Here is a 16,151-nt window from a genome sequence, read left to right as displayed (position 1 = left end):
GTGTGTGTGGGGGGGAACCAATAACTTCATGGGGCTATTTAATAAACTTGTTATTTTGTGTTGTCTGTTTAATAAACCCGTTATTTTGAAACCCCGATTTGGGTTTTTGTCTGTTTCCTGACTGTTTCCTCCTTGCCACCACTTACCTGTGCCCCCAATCTCTCAGCTGTCAGCCTCAGTTTCCAGCCCCAAGCTCCCAGGTTTCTGCCTCTCTCTCTTTCCTGGCTGTCACCTCCTTGCCGACCAGGCTTTTTCCCTTGCACCAGTGACCTTGAGTAAGCCTAGGACCACTTGATCTAGAATAAACCCCAGCTCCAGTTCCTCACCCAGCTTTTCTCTAGTTCACTGGTTCTAATCCTGGTTCTGGCAACTTTCACTGCCTACACTTTAACTCTCTCTCACCTTAATTGTATCCCAGGTACCCCAAGCACACACATACATACTGTACCATTCAAGTTAGGAACCTACCTGTGTGTATGTGTAGGTGGGTTGTATGTGTGTGAACTGGTGAGTGTGTGTGTGTGTGTGTATATATGTCATTGTGTGCATGATATACAAATTAGTCATATGTGTATTGAGTGTGCGGGTATGGACAATTGATTTGTGTCTAACTTTTGGGGTATATAGTGTATGTGCTTGAATTGGTGATAGGTATGCATGTGCCTAGGCTTGTTTGGATGTGTATGTGCCTGAGTTGGTAGTGTGTGTGTGTATGCACCTAATTGATTTGTGTGTTTGTATATGTGCAATTGTATACCACGCCCTCCTGTCTAACAGTGCAATATTGAGATCCTGAGCATTGGCCTGACCCCACAGGGCAACACCAGAGGCAGCAGTGATGCAGCGTAGATGCAGAGCAGCCCAGTGCGGCATGGATGCTGGGAGACTGCACCCGGAACCACTGGCACTGGTGAGGGGAAGAGGCCACTTTCACCCCACGCTGAGCAGCAGCTTCTGTCCTGCACCGCTGCTGCTAAGCCTGGACAGGCAAGCCCGGAGCAGGTGCAGTATCAGCCTTTCAGTGAAGCCACACAAGAAAGTGTGGAGACCGCTCAGATTGATAACGCGCCACTCTGGGTCCATGTGCTGCCGGCTGGGCAGGCACTCCATATGCAGCTTCCCTCAACACCTCCCCACTCCCTTAGCCCCCAGCCAGCTTCCCACAGGAGTGCCTGCCCGGCCAGCAGCACATGCACCTGGAGCAGCACATTATTGGCCCTTCAGGGAAGCTGCATAGGAAAGCGCAGAGCCCGCTCAGGCCAATACCACACTGCTCTGGGTCTACATGCTGCTGGATGGATGGGCACTCCTGTGGGAAGCAGCAACTGAGAGGCCAAGGTCCTGGCCTACGTGGATGATCTGAACATCCTGTGCTGGAATAGGGGATTGGTCAAGAGAGCCCTGGTGCACATGCAAGTGTACGAGATGGCGGTGGGGGCCAAGCTCAATGTGAGCAAGAGCAGCTGCCTGGCCGTGGGTGAGGTCAGGGACCTGGAGTCCCTGGGGGTCTCTGCCCCCCGCGAGGGGGTCAGGATCCTCGGGATAGATTTCGACCGGGAGCTGAGCGGCGGGACAGCATGGGAGAAGACAGAGGCCAAGGTAAAACAGAAACTGGGGCTGTGGTACTTGCATTCCCTCTTCATGATGGGGTTGTGTTGTGCTCATGAAGGTGGTGTTGTTACCGGTGCTTCTGTACACTGCACTGGTCTTCCCCGCTTCCGAGCGTGTCGCCTACAGGATCCGGAGGACCGTGTGGATTTTCTTCTGGGGCTCCACATGGGAAAAGGTTGCCCAGAAGACCCTGTACAAAGACAAGAGGGCCAGGGGCAGGGGCATGCCAGACATCCTTCTGTTCCTGTGGGCCAAGTATGCGAGCACGATCTGCAAGCTGGTGACGGATGCAGAAGCCAAAACTGCTTCCTCGTGAGGTACTTTGCAGGGCACATCCTAAGACACTGAGGGGTATTCACCCCAACCAACCATAGACCATGGTTCATGGGTGCACCGTGATTCTATGAGACCCTGAACCAATGCCATTGTGTGTACGGCCTGCAGAACATGGACCTAGCGACCATGAAAAGCCACAGGAAGATCCAGGAGACGGTGAGACTAAGGGACATTATGTCACCTGTGGACCTGCTCCCGGGAGGCACATGCCAGGCCGTGTAGGAGCACATCCACCACAAGGAGCTGTGCAAAGATCACAAGGACCTGAACTGGCTCATAGCCCACCGAGCTCTACCAGTGAGGGCCCGAAGACATAGAGAGGGACAGTTGGGGAGACACAGCTGCCCATGGCTCAACTGCTACGGGGCCACCAAGACAATCAAGCACCTCCTCTGGATCTGCACCTGTGCCAAGGAGGTATGGAAAAGGGTAAAACATCTCTGCGAAGCAGTGTCCGGTGTCAGCCAGCTACCCAACAAAGTGGTGCTGTACAGACACCTTGCCAAACATCAGGGGAGCCCGTCATCCTGTTTCGACCAATTTGCATCCTGAGTCAGGAGCACCTTGTGGAAAGTCAGGAACCTCCTGCTGTACAGACAAACGGATGCAGAGGTAGTGGGCTACGTGAAAATGGCACTGAGCGAACTCCAGACCTACTACCAGAAATCAGTAGCTGAGGATGAAGAAGACACGGCCAATGGCACCTGGCACAGAGACATGTGGCACAGGATCATCCAACCCCCCCCCCCCCCCCCCCCCCCAGTGAAGAGCGAGGTGAAGGCAGCAAAGAAGAGGAAGGGACAAGAGGAACGGAGGACAGCAACAGTGACAGCAGCAGCGGGTCCTTCACCAGGAGCTGGAGCAACAACGACGGAGAGGGCACTTGAACAGAGTATGTGACCCCAAAAGCGGGGCAGGGATGGAAAGGAAGTGTGGTCGGGTCTGAGGGACCAGGATGGATTTAACTGTTTAATGTGTGTTGCGCGCATTGCAGATATTGTAACGGCTTTGGTTAGCCAGTGGGCCTTTGTATGGGTGCGCGGGTCCACAGGTGTGTGGGTGCGGTTTTTGTAACAGGAAAGGTTTTTCCTTTTGTGGTGTGATATGTAGAGTGTGTGTGTGTGTATATATATATATATATATATATATATATAACTTTATAAATATATATAAACATATATTTTTACAAACAAAACAAAACAAAACAAAACAAAAAAACTGACACTTGCTCCTGGGCCAACCGTCAGAGTCCCTCCAAGCTGGGGTCCACTAGAACCTCCTGCTTGAACTCCTCCTGCCCAGCTAGGCAATCAGTGGGGAGCTCCAGTGCTCCTGTAAGGGGTGCACCCTCTTCCTCAGGGATGTCCTCTAACTCCTCCCCAGGAGGCTCTGCTCTTTCTGCCACTGATTGACTGGGCTCCTCCCTGGGACTGTCACTTAGCCTGACCCCAGGGTCACTGGTTTCCTCATCAGCTGGCTGGCTGTCACACTCAGGGGGATTCTCTTTCTTCTCCTCCACTGCCTCTGCAGCCAACTGGGTTACCTGGCTCAGGAAGGTTTCCCCACCTCCTGCCTTCGCCTCCTTGGTCTGTTGGTGAGTCACCATATCAACAGGGAGGGGTTTCATAAGATTTTCCCATGCAGCTTTCACTCCCTCAAGTCCTAACATATCAGTCCTAACACCAGTATGGGGGCAGGGGCACACTTCAACACTCCTAGTTCCAACTCCATTTCCCAATCCCTACACTTAATGGATAGACAGGCTACTGGTACCTTGAATGGCCGGTGCCCCACCCCTTCTATGGTAACAGTCTTTTCAGGGACTATATCCGAAGACAAAACAAAGTTGACATCAATCAATGACACACTGGCTCCTGTGTTCACCTCCTCAGTGAGGGTTCTCCCGTGCACTATCACCCCTGTCCTGTAGGGAGCTGTTCCCTCCTCTAGGTTTGTAATCCTGTAGATACAGGCATGCCCCCCAGGGCAACTAGGGGCTCCTCCCTCAATGCGTACATTTGTTGCTTGGTTGACAGACCTACGGGTGTTGCTCTTCTTTGGGCAGTGGGCCTTGAAGTGACCCAGCTCTCTGCAGTTGAAGCAACCCCTCCTATCCAGTTTGGGGGGGAGTGACCAAATCTGGGGCCACCCAGCGCTTTGCAGGGGGAGGCCCACTCTCCCGTTTTGGGACTAGCCCACCCTTCTCCTCTTTTGGGACCCCTTTCTGGCCCCTCCCAAAGTGGAGAGACTTTCTGTCCAGCCCCTCCTGACTGAGCAACAACTGATTTGCAATTAACAGGGCCACCATGGCTGTTTTGAGGTTCTGGTTCTTGACCAGGTGTTTAATCTCCCTAGGACATCAGAAATAGAATTGGTCCAGCACCATAAGTGTGTCCACCTCCTCTATGGTGGTAGCTTTGGCTCCCTTCTGCCATTTATTATATGGGTCCTTTAACTGGGCCACAAACTCGGTCAGAGGGGTATTATTGCAGAACCTTTTCTGGAAATAATTTGGCCCAACATAAACCTCTGAAACATGGCCTCTTTAAAAGACTCATAGTGTTAGGCCCGACGGGAAGACTATCCAGGACAGTAGTCAGGTCACCTGATACCAGTCCAGTAACATATTTCAGACGGTCCTCCTTCTTCAATTCCCATCAGTTCACTTGCTTCTCAAAGTTGCTCAGGAACACCTCTGGATCCTCTCTGGCTTGGTATGAGGTGAAGACCTTGGGGTGCAGCTGGCATTGGCTGCACCGGATCAACCGGGACTCCAGTGTTTGGCTATATCTGGAACACTGCGATCTCACACTCGTGCTTGAGCTGGGCCTCTCTGGCCTTGTGCTCCAGCTTGCACTGCTCCATCCTGAGCAACTCGAGCTTGAGCTTGTGCTCCCATGCTGGCACTGTGCCTCTTTTTCTGCTAGCTCCATCTTATACTTCTGGAGTTCAAGCTCTTGGGATGAGACCGCTCCTTGGAGTTCTCCTCTGGAGGCCCACTGGAAGAGGCTTCAGCCCCATTCAGAACCAGGGCAGGAGGTCCCTTGGCTTGATCATTGTCCCACAGGGCTTTAATCAGGTCCTGTTTCTTTTGCCCATTTTTTCTTTGGAGGCCTCTCCTTTTCATTTCTTTCACCACGCCATTCACAGTAAGGTGGTCATACTTGTCAGCCATCCTAGCTAGCTACCCTGTCCAGTTGACCCGATGCCAAATTAAAGACTCGTTTGCTCAAGGGTTTTCAGTAGCTCAACTTCCTTCCCCAAAATTATGCCTTCCAGACAAGCTGTGGGTTCCCATTCTGCCACCATGTGTGGTGGGCCAGTAGGGGACGCTCCTGCGCTGAGCCACCCGCCTCACTGTACATGACTAAAAACCAAGCTTCAAGTGCTTCCCCTGGGGCGCATATGTCCAGCTGACCCCCTTCTGGGAGCATACCTGCAAGTCTGGGGTAACCGCTGCCACCACCCAGGGTTTGGTTGTTGTCAGGGCTCTGTGCCCCCAGGATACACAGACCTTGTAGTCTTTGTGGGTGCTTAATCCACTGTGAGATTCTGGGTGCTTCTTATCGCCTGAAGCATCCCAAGATAACCTCAAATACCAGAGGAAAATAAAAAGCCTAGCCCAACTTTGCGAGTCAAGCAAAAGGAGCAAAAGGCCTGCTGCTCTCCTCTCCCCATACCACAGCCAGACACCCTGTGACTTGATACCTCTAATGATTGGGGTGGGGAGGGGGGAGTAGTACAAGGAAGTTAGAAATACACTGTGAGCAAACAAAAGTAATTTGAGCCTTTGCCAATATTGGATTCAATGATCCTATTAAATGCAATTGTCTATACTTACTTCTAGACTTCTGGCTAGTTTCCAGATCATTACTTACAGAGAATCATCCAAGCCGGAGCCTGGAGGTGCATTGCTTGTGGCTTTTCAAAATGCCCACCAGGAGGAAGAGAGCCCACTCCCCTCCCCCTAGGAATTTTACCTGCCTCGGTCACCTGACTAACCAGCCAGTACCATGAAGAACCCAGGAAATACCAGGGTCACCTGGTTTGTCCCAAGTGAGTGGCAGAGAGAAGTGGATTTCTCCACAACCACCCCTTTACACGCCGCTGGCAGCTCTGAGCACAGAAGGATACGAAAGGGACCTCCCTCAGCCTGCCCACATCTCTGCAGATAGGCAGATAGGCGAAGACAGAACCAATGGGCCTGATTTCAGCAGGCCCTTGCCTAGCAAGGACCCCGAGCCACACATTTTTTGTCTTCCCAAAATACATTTCTATTTATACAGATAGGTAGAGATTTGTACGCTATAACTTTCCAGTCTTTGAGCATGTACACCATTACAGTATCACATGTATAATATATGTACCCATGCTGTCACGCACCCATTACAATTCTTGCACCCTCACTCCTGTGCATGCACACACCTATCCACATTTCCTTCACCGTTACAACTACGTTGGCCCTCTGTTCCTTTCCTCAGTCTCTAATCTTTAGTCCACGTCGCTGTCATTGTCACTGTCACTGTCTCCATCGCCATTATCACCATCATCATTTCCTCCACTGTCCTCATTGCTCAATCCACTTAGTTCTTCGCTGTTCCCAACTTCTTTCATGTAATCACTGCTCTCTTCCCCAGGTGGTATCTTTGAACAGTGTGTGCCAGTGGCTAATCAGCTAAATGATCTTTGCCACCTCTTCACCATCCTTTCCTACCATCTTTTGGTAGCTACCTGAGCCACACATCAGCTCAGGAACTGGCCACCACATCTCACTCACTTCAGCCACTTGTTCCACCTACTTCAGTTGCCAAAAGCAGGCTCTCACCTTGTAGCAACACAAACGCAGCTCCCGCTCCAGGGCTGGATCTCAAGCTTTGTCCCTGTCTCCTGGGATTATGTACCAGCAGGAATGCCTGCCCCCGACCCCTTCCCTTGTCTCCCATTTGTTGCAACTAAAAAAGGAAGATCTCCCAACACCCATAATCCTCCAAGTGCAGAGGTCAATCCCCCTTGAAGTTGCTGTCAGACACAAGTACTTATAAAAAAAAGGGCCTGCAGAGGTACCACAGAGACCAATGCATTCACACTATACTGCATCATGAAAGAACAATCACACATAACTCCCCAGATCTACAAGCCCAGAGAAGAAGAGCAAAGAAGCAAGGTGGGATACATCTAACACTAACCCCAAACACACACAGAACACAAGGAGTAATTTAAAACAAAAAGAAAATAAGAAGCTCTGCTGCTCTTCAACTGCAGGAAAGACATCAGCCTCAGCAGAGACTGCCAAAAATTGCCCACCAACTCCTCTGTTTCAAGCCCTCAGGGCAGGGTATTGGGAAAAGTTTTTAACTAGCAATGATCGCATCTCAGTTCGGTTGTACACAAATATATGTAACACACAAAAAATGTACAACTCATTTTGTATTCCAAAGGCGTCCTAGTTTTATGTTGCAGGGTATCATGTTTCTCCTGCAAAGTGGCCATGTCTACACAAGAAGCTGACTGCACAGCTACTCATTACATGACTCTGCAGTAACCAGAGTTACGGTGCAGTAGTGTTGCTGCATGGCTTTTTCATGATGCTGACTGTGCAGTAGTCATGGGCTACTGCACAGACAGCATCTCATGTAGACATGCCCACTGTGTTGCTGTTTATATTCATGTTCTTTATTCTTGCTCTGGATCTGGCCTCCTCTCTTCTAGCTTGGTGATTTGAGGAGAAATGTGCGGTTTGCACATAGGCAGAAAAGGCCCCTTTTGTTTAGGACACATCCTGCTGTGTACTGCAAACAAGAAACTGTTTTTGTCATGGAAGCAGGGGAGATCAGACCCTTACCTTAATTGGCTAGACTGAGCAGCCTTCTTTAAAGTGAATTAGTTAAGAGAGGGGCAGGGAGTTGGGCAAGCCCTGATTGGGAAAGCTAGAGTGATGTCGCACCAGGTACATAGGAAGAGGGAGCTGGTGGGTAGGGGAGGACCTCAGAGAAGGCCCCAGCCAGAAAAGCCAAAATGAAGGGTGCTCTCAGGCGGGAAGAGAGAGAGCCTGTGTCTGGGATTCCTCCCCTCTCCCCCTTTTTATTTCTCCTCTTCCCTGGGTTTTGAGTAGGATTATACTGTGGTGGGTATTAATCCCTGGAGCAACCATGAGGATTATGGCCTGGTAAAGTTTTGAGTCAGAGTTGGAGCTTGGTTCCTTTTGTTGCAGTTGCAGTTTTTTTTTGTCTTGGCCTAGCTGGGTAGCTGAGCCCATCTGCAGGTCAGGCCCCAAGCCAGGATAGGCCTCGCTCTTCTTTTGAGTTCTTTTATTTTTCTGCTCCATCTGGAGCTGTGGGATTGGGACTAGGAATTTTGCGGGTGCAGGATGCTGACTGGCGCTGCAGTGGAAGTGGAGATCAGTGCCCTACAGTTTTCCCAGGGAGCAACAAAAGGCCCCTTGCCTTGCAAAAGGACCTACACTCTCTAGCAGCACCCCAAGGCACAGCAAACTCAAGGAGCAGCTCACACAGCGCTCTGGTGCAGGACCTCCTGTCTGTCCTGTTGGTGAATAACAGATATAGGGATGTGGGCTCCCAGAACTAACTGTCTGGGCGAGCCCCCACATCTCAGACTGCCTGGGCGTGGGTGGAGTCTCCCCAAAAGGGCTTCAAACTGGAGACTACACATTGTAGTTAAGAGTGTTTGAATTGCATTTGGTGTTTCCTTTGCCTTTGTTTTCTGTAATAAGTCTCTTCTTTTCTGTTTACACTGCTTGTGAGGAGGGTGTTTTGTTTATGCGGGACCCCCGGCTAAATTTAGCGATCCCAGATTTCTGGGTGGGGGTTTGAGCCACAGTGAAGACTTATTGGGTGCCTAAAAATTTGAACCCTGCCCTTGTTGCTGCCAACCAATGCCAGGCAGAAGGGTTACATAATATATATAGAGAGATATATATAGATATACACCTCTGCTTTAATAGCCTTGTCATGTGACCAGTCCAGTTCACTTGTGGCAAGGTACAGGTTGGGGAACAAGCCAGTCCAGGCCTGGCCAGTCACACATCACTGAGCCAACCCCTGCTCCTGGGGCATTATGGGTGGCCTGTTCCCAAGTAACCTGTCTTCTGTGGGAACCACGGCCCATCACCTTCCAGTAGGTCCCAAAGCTGCTGCTTTTGGTTCAGCCTCTTGAAGTAGTGGGCCTCCTAAGATCAGTGGGCTTCATTTCTCCCCCACTGCCCATGCTGTCAGCAGAACAGTGACTATCCTGCTCCTACACAGCATGGGCACACAGAAAAGCTGCAAAACGCCTCTCAATTGACCCTGCCCAGCCTGGAAAAGGACAGCCCCATCCAGAACAAGTCTGGAAGGCCCTTGCCTTACTAGAACACCAGGCCAGGGCACATGAACATGCTACTAGTGCTTAAGCAAGGCAGGACATCTCCCTACCACCACAGCCCTGGGCCCACCTACTTCAATAACCACAATACCAGTTCACAGTATCACCCAGGCTGTTGCTGCTCCAGTGCCGGGGCCTTGGGCTTTGTCCCCACACCGTCAGGAACCGTACCAACAGGGATGGCTGCTACAGCCCTTTCTCTCATCACACCCTCTCATAACTGAAAGAACATCACTGCTACCACCAGCATACTCCCACGTGCAAAGGCCAGCTTTTGCTTACAAGCATCAGTAGGCATGAAAACACACCAAAAGCACCTGGAGAGGCATCAGAAAAACATCTTGCCCAGAACCCCTACACATGAGAAGAAGCAATCCAAAAGAGCTCTAACAAGACCATGAATCAGAAACCATAACAACAACATCCAATAATAACGTCAAAACAAGAAGCACAGCCATCCTTTTAACTCATCCCCTTCACTTTTTCAAACTCAGAAAAGATGCTAGCCTCTGTAACAGCTGACCAAAAATTGCCTACAACACATATATTGCAAGCTATCAGCACAGGATATTGGGAAAAGTTTTCAACTAGCAATGATCACACCTCAGATCAACCTCATCAACTCTGACTCAATCTGCCCCCCTTTTCCCTCCCCAGAGACTTACCTGCTAGGTTGGGGAAGGAGAGGGGGTGGCAGCAACATATGGTAGATCTTGGGTTGTTTTTAAGTAACAAAGGCAATCTTCTACTTAAAAGGCTTGAAGACCATTGACAAACCAATGTACCCACACTACTCTGAGCTGAAAAGAGTCAGATACACAGGTTTCCCCAGACTACAAAATTATAAGAAAAAGAACAAAAACACAGAACTGAAGACATTTAAAGCTTAACACAAAAATAAAACCCTAAAGCACATTCAATACAAGGAAGAAATCCACAAGAAAGAATCTGCCGTTCTAATCTTCAACCACAAAAAGGATATCAGCCTCAGCAGAGGCTCCCAAAAATTGCTCATGAAAGCTGTATTTCAAGCTCTTAGAGCAGGGTATTGGGAAAAGTTTTCAACTAGCAATAATCGTGCCTCAGTTTAACCTCACAGGCTACAATACTGCCACTGCGCAAAGATAAGGCTAGTGGGTCATGTGACCCTGCCCAGTTTTAGGGCACTCCTTCTCAGGACACAGTGAGCTCCACCTCAAGTCCATGCTGCATTTAGCCACTTCCCCATTGGCCTTCCCATCCTGTGGCAAGGGTGCAAGTGGGGGAAAAAGCCAGTTCAGGCCCAGCCAACCCCTGCTGCTGGGGTATTCTGGGTCACCTAAGTAACCTGTCCTCTCTGGGAGCCACAGCCCATTTCTCCTGGACCCCACTCCATGCCCCCAGTATCCAGAGATCTCTTTCCATCCAGAGACTGCTTTCAGTAACTGAGGGTCACAACTCAGAACAGGCACCTGGTTGGGGTCCAAAATGCGAACAGAACTAAGGAAGGAGGCAGCTGGTTGTCTGAACCACAGCAGCAGGGACAGGTCATACCTGTAGTACTGGTTCAGCTTCACAGCTATTGCCTGGAACAGCTCCTGTGTCCCCTGGTTTTCACAAGGACAGCTTGACAGTACTTGTGATGCGCTGTGTTTGACCTAGCTTATCAAATCCATCAGCTTGTTGTGTGCATAGTGGATCACAGCCTGCTGGCCTTTAAACCATGTTAGAAGCTCCATGAACTGGGTGGCATTGCCACCCACAAATGGCACTTGATCTTGAATTTCACCTCACCTTAAAAGATCATGAAGCTTAAGAATGCACTGTGTGCTGGGTATGATTTCCAGCTCCTCACTCACAAACTGCTGGTAGTACTGCATAACTTGGCGTGGTAACAGATTGTATTGAAACACAAATTCCAACTTGTGAGCACAGGTTCTGGTGGCAGCAGCACAATGCCATGTGAGTACCCACTTTGACTGTCAATGGACTCCCTGTACTGCACCTTACGGCCCGGACAGTGCTTGAAGGCTTTCTTGAAAGAAGACACCACACTATCCACATTGGGAACTGTGTGCTCTAGATGTCACTTATTAAAGACAGAATGTGTCCACTGCAGGTGACATGAGCTGCAATGGGCAGCATTCCTTGGAGCACATCAGAGAAAGCCTTGCGTATGTACATGACATTGCTGGACAGGAATGCTGACATCTTGTTAAATTCTAAGTCATCGCTTACAATTACCTTCACCATGACCTGAGAAATGGTAGAAAAATTGACAGATGTGAGGTGGACTGGCTTTGTTTGAAACACAGGCAGGTCCCAGTCTGTCCAGCTCCCTGGTACAAATAAAATGTGCAGCACATAGTCTTGAGGGTCAATGGCTTCATCAGCCACAGTGGAGAAAGAGGCAAACTCTGCCAATTGCATCTTTTGGGGACCACATGCAAAGTAATCTTTTTTTGTTTCTTTTGAAAAATATACTTTATAATTATATAGTTATATATACAGCATCCTGGATAAGCATTTCTACACAAAACTTAAAACACATTTAAAACCTGTGCACCTGTTACAATGGTCACCCATGCGCATCTGCTCCCGCGCGCTCCCATGCACCCATCTGCAGTCCTTTCCATAACACAGTCTCTTAGTTTTCACCCCGCTGTTGGGGTTTACATTATCCACTTATTCCCTGTCTTTGTTGTTCTCACTGTTGCTCTCACTGTTGCTTCCAAAGCTATCACTGCAAGGAGATAGTCTTGGCAAAGCTTGCTGGTGCACAGAAAATTGCCAGCATTTGCCAAGTTTTGGTACATGTACATCCATAACTTTGGGCGATCAAGTTTCTCCACTGGGATGTTCACCACTGTGAAAGCCTTCATGAGGGAAAATGCTGCCTCTCACTTAGCCAACCTGCTTTCCGTGGTCCTTTTAAAAAGTGGGGACACAGTCCCTCATTTTTTGCTCTGACCTTCAGCCTCTGCAACAGCCTTTTGCTTTCTGTGTGCCTTGGACTCTAAATGTCAATCTATACTGTACTTGTTTTCCTCAACCCATCCAGAGTTACACTGCAGGCAGTACAGAACAGTCTGCCTCCATCTGCATGCAAGGTCCCTGCAGGATATCGTTTTACATGGTTCAGTGTGGAAATGTATTTGGCCAACTTGGAGGATTTCTCCTTAGTGGGCATGCTAAAGCATTCTCCTCAGGGGGTGCGTTTACATGTTTATTAAGGTGCAGTAGTGCCACCAAACACCTTTTTAGTGGCACTACTGTGCAGTAGCCTAATAATACTGCACAGTAGGGTATTAGCACTATTTGTGCTGTCACGTGCTATTGCGCAGTATTTTTAGGCTACTGTGCAGTTACCATCTCGTGCAGATGAGCACAGGTGGAACCAGTATGCCTTGTGGAAGATCTGCTCCCAGATGGCCTGGCAATCATCATCGGGGAGCAGCTCTACAGTTGATAGCATGTCTCTGGCTCTGACTGTCTTCTGTATCTTGTGGTTAGACATATTTGGCAGGCTTTCATTGTGTAGCCCGTGCTTACTCTGGAACCTGATTTTTTTTAAGGAAAAATTTTCTTGCCCTGAGTTAAATAAGCCAAAACCATTCCAAGTCTGCAAGTCATTCAAGAGCCATATGTGACCCTGCTACTAGCAAGCATGTAACATACCTGGAGCTTCAGATGCTTCCATAGCCTTTAGCAAGCCGGCTACATGTGGGCCTGAACCTACAGACTTGGAGATTAGAACCCTGGAAATTTACTTACCTTTAGCCATAAAGCTACAGAAGTAAGCTAGAAAGGAAGAACGAGAAGAACAACCTCCTTCTTAACTTTTTCATTTTTCAAACTCAGAAAAGACGATAGTCTCCACAGAGACTACTGAAAATTGCCCACCACAGCTGTATTTAAAGCCATCTGAGCAGGATATTGGGAAAAGTTTTCAAGTAGCAATGATCATACCTCAGTTCAACCTCATAAGTTACAATATTGCTACTGTACAAAGATAATGATGCTAAGTCATGTGACCCAGTCCAGTTTCGGGGCACTCCTTCCCAGGTCGCAGCGAACCCTGCCTTAAGCCTATATTATACTCACTGGCTTTCCTACTGGGGTCCCCATCCTGCTGCCATCTTGTGTTGGGGGGAAAAGCCACCCCACAACCAACTGGTCAGAAACTGTTCATCCACTGGCTTTTCCTGATGCATTATGGGTCGCATTTTACTGAGTAGACCAGGGGCAGGCAGTTATTTTGGGTGGAGTGCCGCTTAATGAGCTTTGGTGAGCTGTGAAGGGCCACAAGGGTAGCCCGCCCTTTGACAGGTGCCCCACCCTCTGGTCGCCATTTTGGGACTAGAGGTCTCATCCCCTAACTTCTTCGCCTGCCAGCTGAATTTTTTTTTTTGTAAGGAAAATTTTTCGTGTTCCAAGCCAAATCAATTCCAAATCCATGAGTAATTAAAGACCCATATGTGGCCCTGCTACAGCAAGCATGCTCCACCCCCGCCTAGAGCTTCAGATGCTTCCAAATCCTTTGGTAGGCATCCGACATGCAGGCCCAATCCCAGAAGTCTGGGGTTCGGATGCCCCTGAGTTTCTCTTGCTCTCAACCGTATGGCCGCAAAGGCAAGCCAGGGAGGAGTCTCCCATTTCCACTATTTCCATAAAGTCAGTGTGTAGGTGAGATCCTCCCACTGGAAGTCGAAGTGGGAGGCTAACTGTGAGGCTCTCATAGGGAGTCCAGTCCATAAGCAGACAAGGGTACAACCCCCCACTACACAGTGCCATTTTAATTGCATTACCTCAGTCAGGGTACTGCCCTCTGCCACATTCGTGGTCTTTCCCTGCCCTGGGAAAGCCACCTTGGTGGCCATGGTATTTACCCTAGCATCTGAATTTTTCTTTTTAAGGAAAATGTTGTGTGTCCTAAGTCAAATCAGCCAAATCAGTTCCAACTTTTTGTATCACTCAAGAACCATATGTGTCCCTACTACTGACAAGCATCCTCCCCCCTTGCCTGGGGCTTCAGATACTGCTAAATCCTTTGTAGGGCATCCTACATACAAGCCAAAGCCCAGAGACTTGGAATACAAATGCTCCTAAATTTTATTTACTCTCAGCTCTCTAGTTACAAAAATAAGCTAGGAAATAAGAACAAGAAGCACAATCACCTATTTTAACACCCCCATATCTATTTTTCAAACTCAAAAAAGACACCAGCCTCTACAGAGGCTGCCAAAAATTGCCCACCACAGCTATATTGCAAGCTGCTAGGGCAGGGTATTGGGAAAAGTTTTCAACTAGCAAAAATCACGCCTCAGCTCAACTTCACAGGCTATGATACTGCCACTGCACAAAGATAAAGCTGGTAACTCACGTGATGCAGTGCAGTTTCAGGGCACCCCTTCCCAGGATACGGCGAGCCCTGCCTTAAGACTATATTATATTTGCTGGCTTTCCTACCAGGGCTGTGGAGGGCCACAAGGATAGCTTCACCCTTTGACAGGTGCCTCACTCCCTGCTCACTATCTTGGGACTAGATGTCCCACCCCTAACCCCTTTTCCTGCCAGCTGATTTTTTTTTTAATTAAAATACAGGAGCAACATGTAAGGGGTGCACACAGGTGCACATGCACCCCCTGAGTGTGGCGGTGCACCCCCTACAAAAAGGTGGTCGCCACTCGCCACCCCGATGCAGCGTCTGCAGGCAGTTCATGATCCTTGCTGGCTGCTGCCGATGCTGCTGGTGGTAGCTGTGGGTGGTTGCTAACCCTTGGTTGGTGCTCTCCACTCCCTTCCCTCCTGCTGCCGACAGCACTGGCAGTGTCTGTGGGAGCTCCCCCGCTTACTGCGCCACTCCCGCCACCACTGCCGTGTTCCCGCCACCACCATGCCCCACCCCCAGCTGCCAGGGGCATGACTCGTTCATGGTAAAATAGATTTCATAGATTTCATAGACATTAGGGCTAGAAGGAACCTCGGAAGATCATTGAGGCCAGCCTCCGGCCCCAGGGGCAGGAAGTCAGCTGGGGTCAAAGGATCCCAGGAAGATAAACATCCAAATGTCTCTTAAAGGAGTCCAGAGTAGGTGTTGGCACCACCCCTGGAGGCAGTCTGTTCCAGGTCTTGGGGGCTCGGACAGTAAAGAAGTTCTTCCTTATGTCCAGCCTGAAACGGTCTTGGAGGAGTTTGTGACTGTTTGACCTTGCTGTCACTTGGGATGCTCTGGTGGACAGGTGTTCCCCCAGATCCTGATGTACACCCCTTGTATACTTATAGGCAGCTACCAGGTCCCCCCTGAGCCTGCACTTTTCCAGGCTGAAGAGTCCCTTGGCTCTCAGCCTCTCATCATAAGGTCTGTTCTCCTGCCCTCTGATCATGCATGTGGCTCTCCTCTGGACTCTGATTACAGTAAAAGCTCTGTTAACCGGCACCTTACAAGTCGGCGTGTTCTATTAACCGGCATGCTGGCTTCTAAGGTAAAGTGAAACCAGTAGTGCCCACGGCAGCACTTCCAGTTTCTCCGAGCCCCCACAGCCCAGGGCACAGCAGGCTGTGCGGGGCCTGCCTCCTTGTCCCTCAGGGCCTGCGGGAGGAGCAGCGATGCCGTGGGAAGGGCAGCGATGCCCCAGACATGGCGGGAGAAGCAGCAGCCCAAACAGGTAAAGACACCTCTTCAGGCCGCTCAGTTAACCGGCATATTTTGTTATCCGGCACCCCCCATTTCCCACAGGTGCCAGATAACAAAGCTTTTACTGTATATATCTATCTAGCTACGTTTAGGTATATATATACATCCTCTATCACAGACCGCCATTACACCTTTTCTTTTCCAAACC

The 16,151-nt window shown here is 49.6% G+C and overlaps 3 non-coding genes across 3 annotated transcripts; all 3 read right to left on the bottom strand.

Moving 5' to 3' along the window:
• Positions 1–10,312: 10,312 nt before the first annotated feature.
• Positions 10,313–10,453, bottom strand: LOC132243634 (U4 spliceosomal RNA). Its single transcript, XR_009455365.1, has one exon. It is a non-coding gene; the product is annotated as a U4 spliceosomal RNA (small nuclear RNA).
• A 2,726-nt stretch (positions 10,454–13,179) lies between these two features.
• On the bottom strand, positions 13,180–13,320 carry LOC132243636 (U4 spliceosomal RNA). The gene has a single exon (XR_009455367.1). It is a non-coding gene; the product is annotated as a U4 spliceosomal RNA (small nuclear RNA).
• A 1,212-nt stretch (positions 13,321–14,532) lies between these two features.
• LOC132243633 (U4 spliceosomal RNA) lies at positions 14,533–14,673 on the bottom strand. Its single transcript, XR_009455364.1, has one exon. It is a non-coding gene; the product is annotated as a U4 spliceosomal RNA (small nuclear RNA).
• Between the last annotated feature and the right edge of the window lie 1,478 nt (positions 14,674–16,151).

Source organism: Alligator mississippiensis, chromosome 10, assembly GCF_030867095.1.
Source record: "Alligator mississippiensis isolate rAllMis1 chromosome 10, rAllMis1, whole genome shotgun sequence".
Classification (NCBI taxonomy): Eukaryota; Metazoa; Chordata; order Crocodylia; family Alligatoridae; genus Alligator; species Alligator mississippiensis.
The sequence above is the reverse complement of the archived record's forward strand: the minus strand, read 5'-3'. Positions and strand labels throughout refer to the sequence as shown.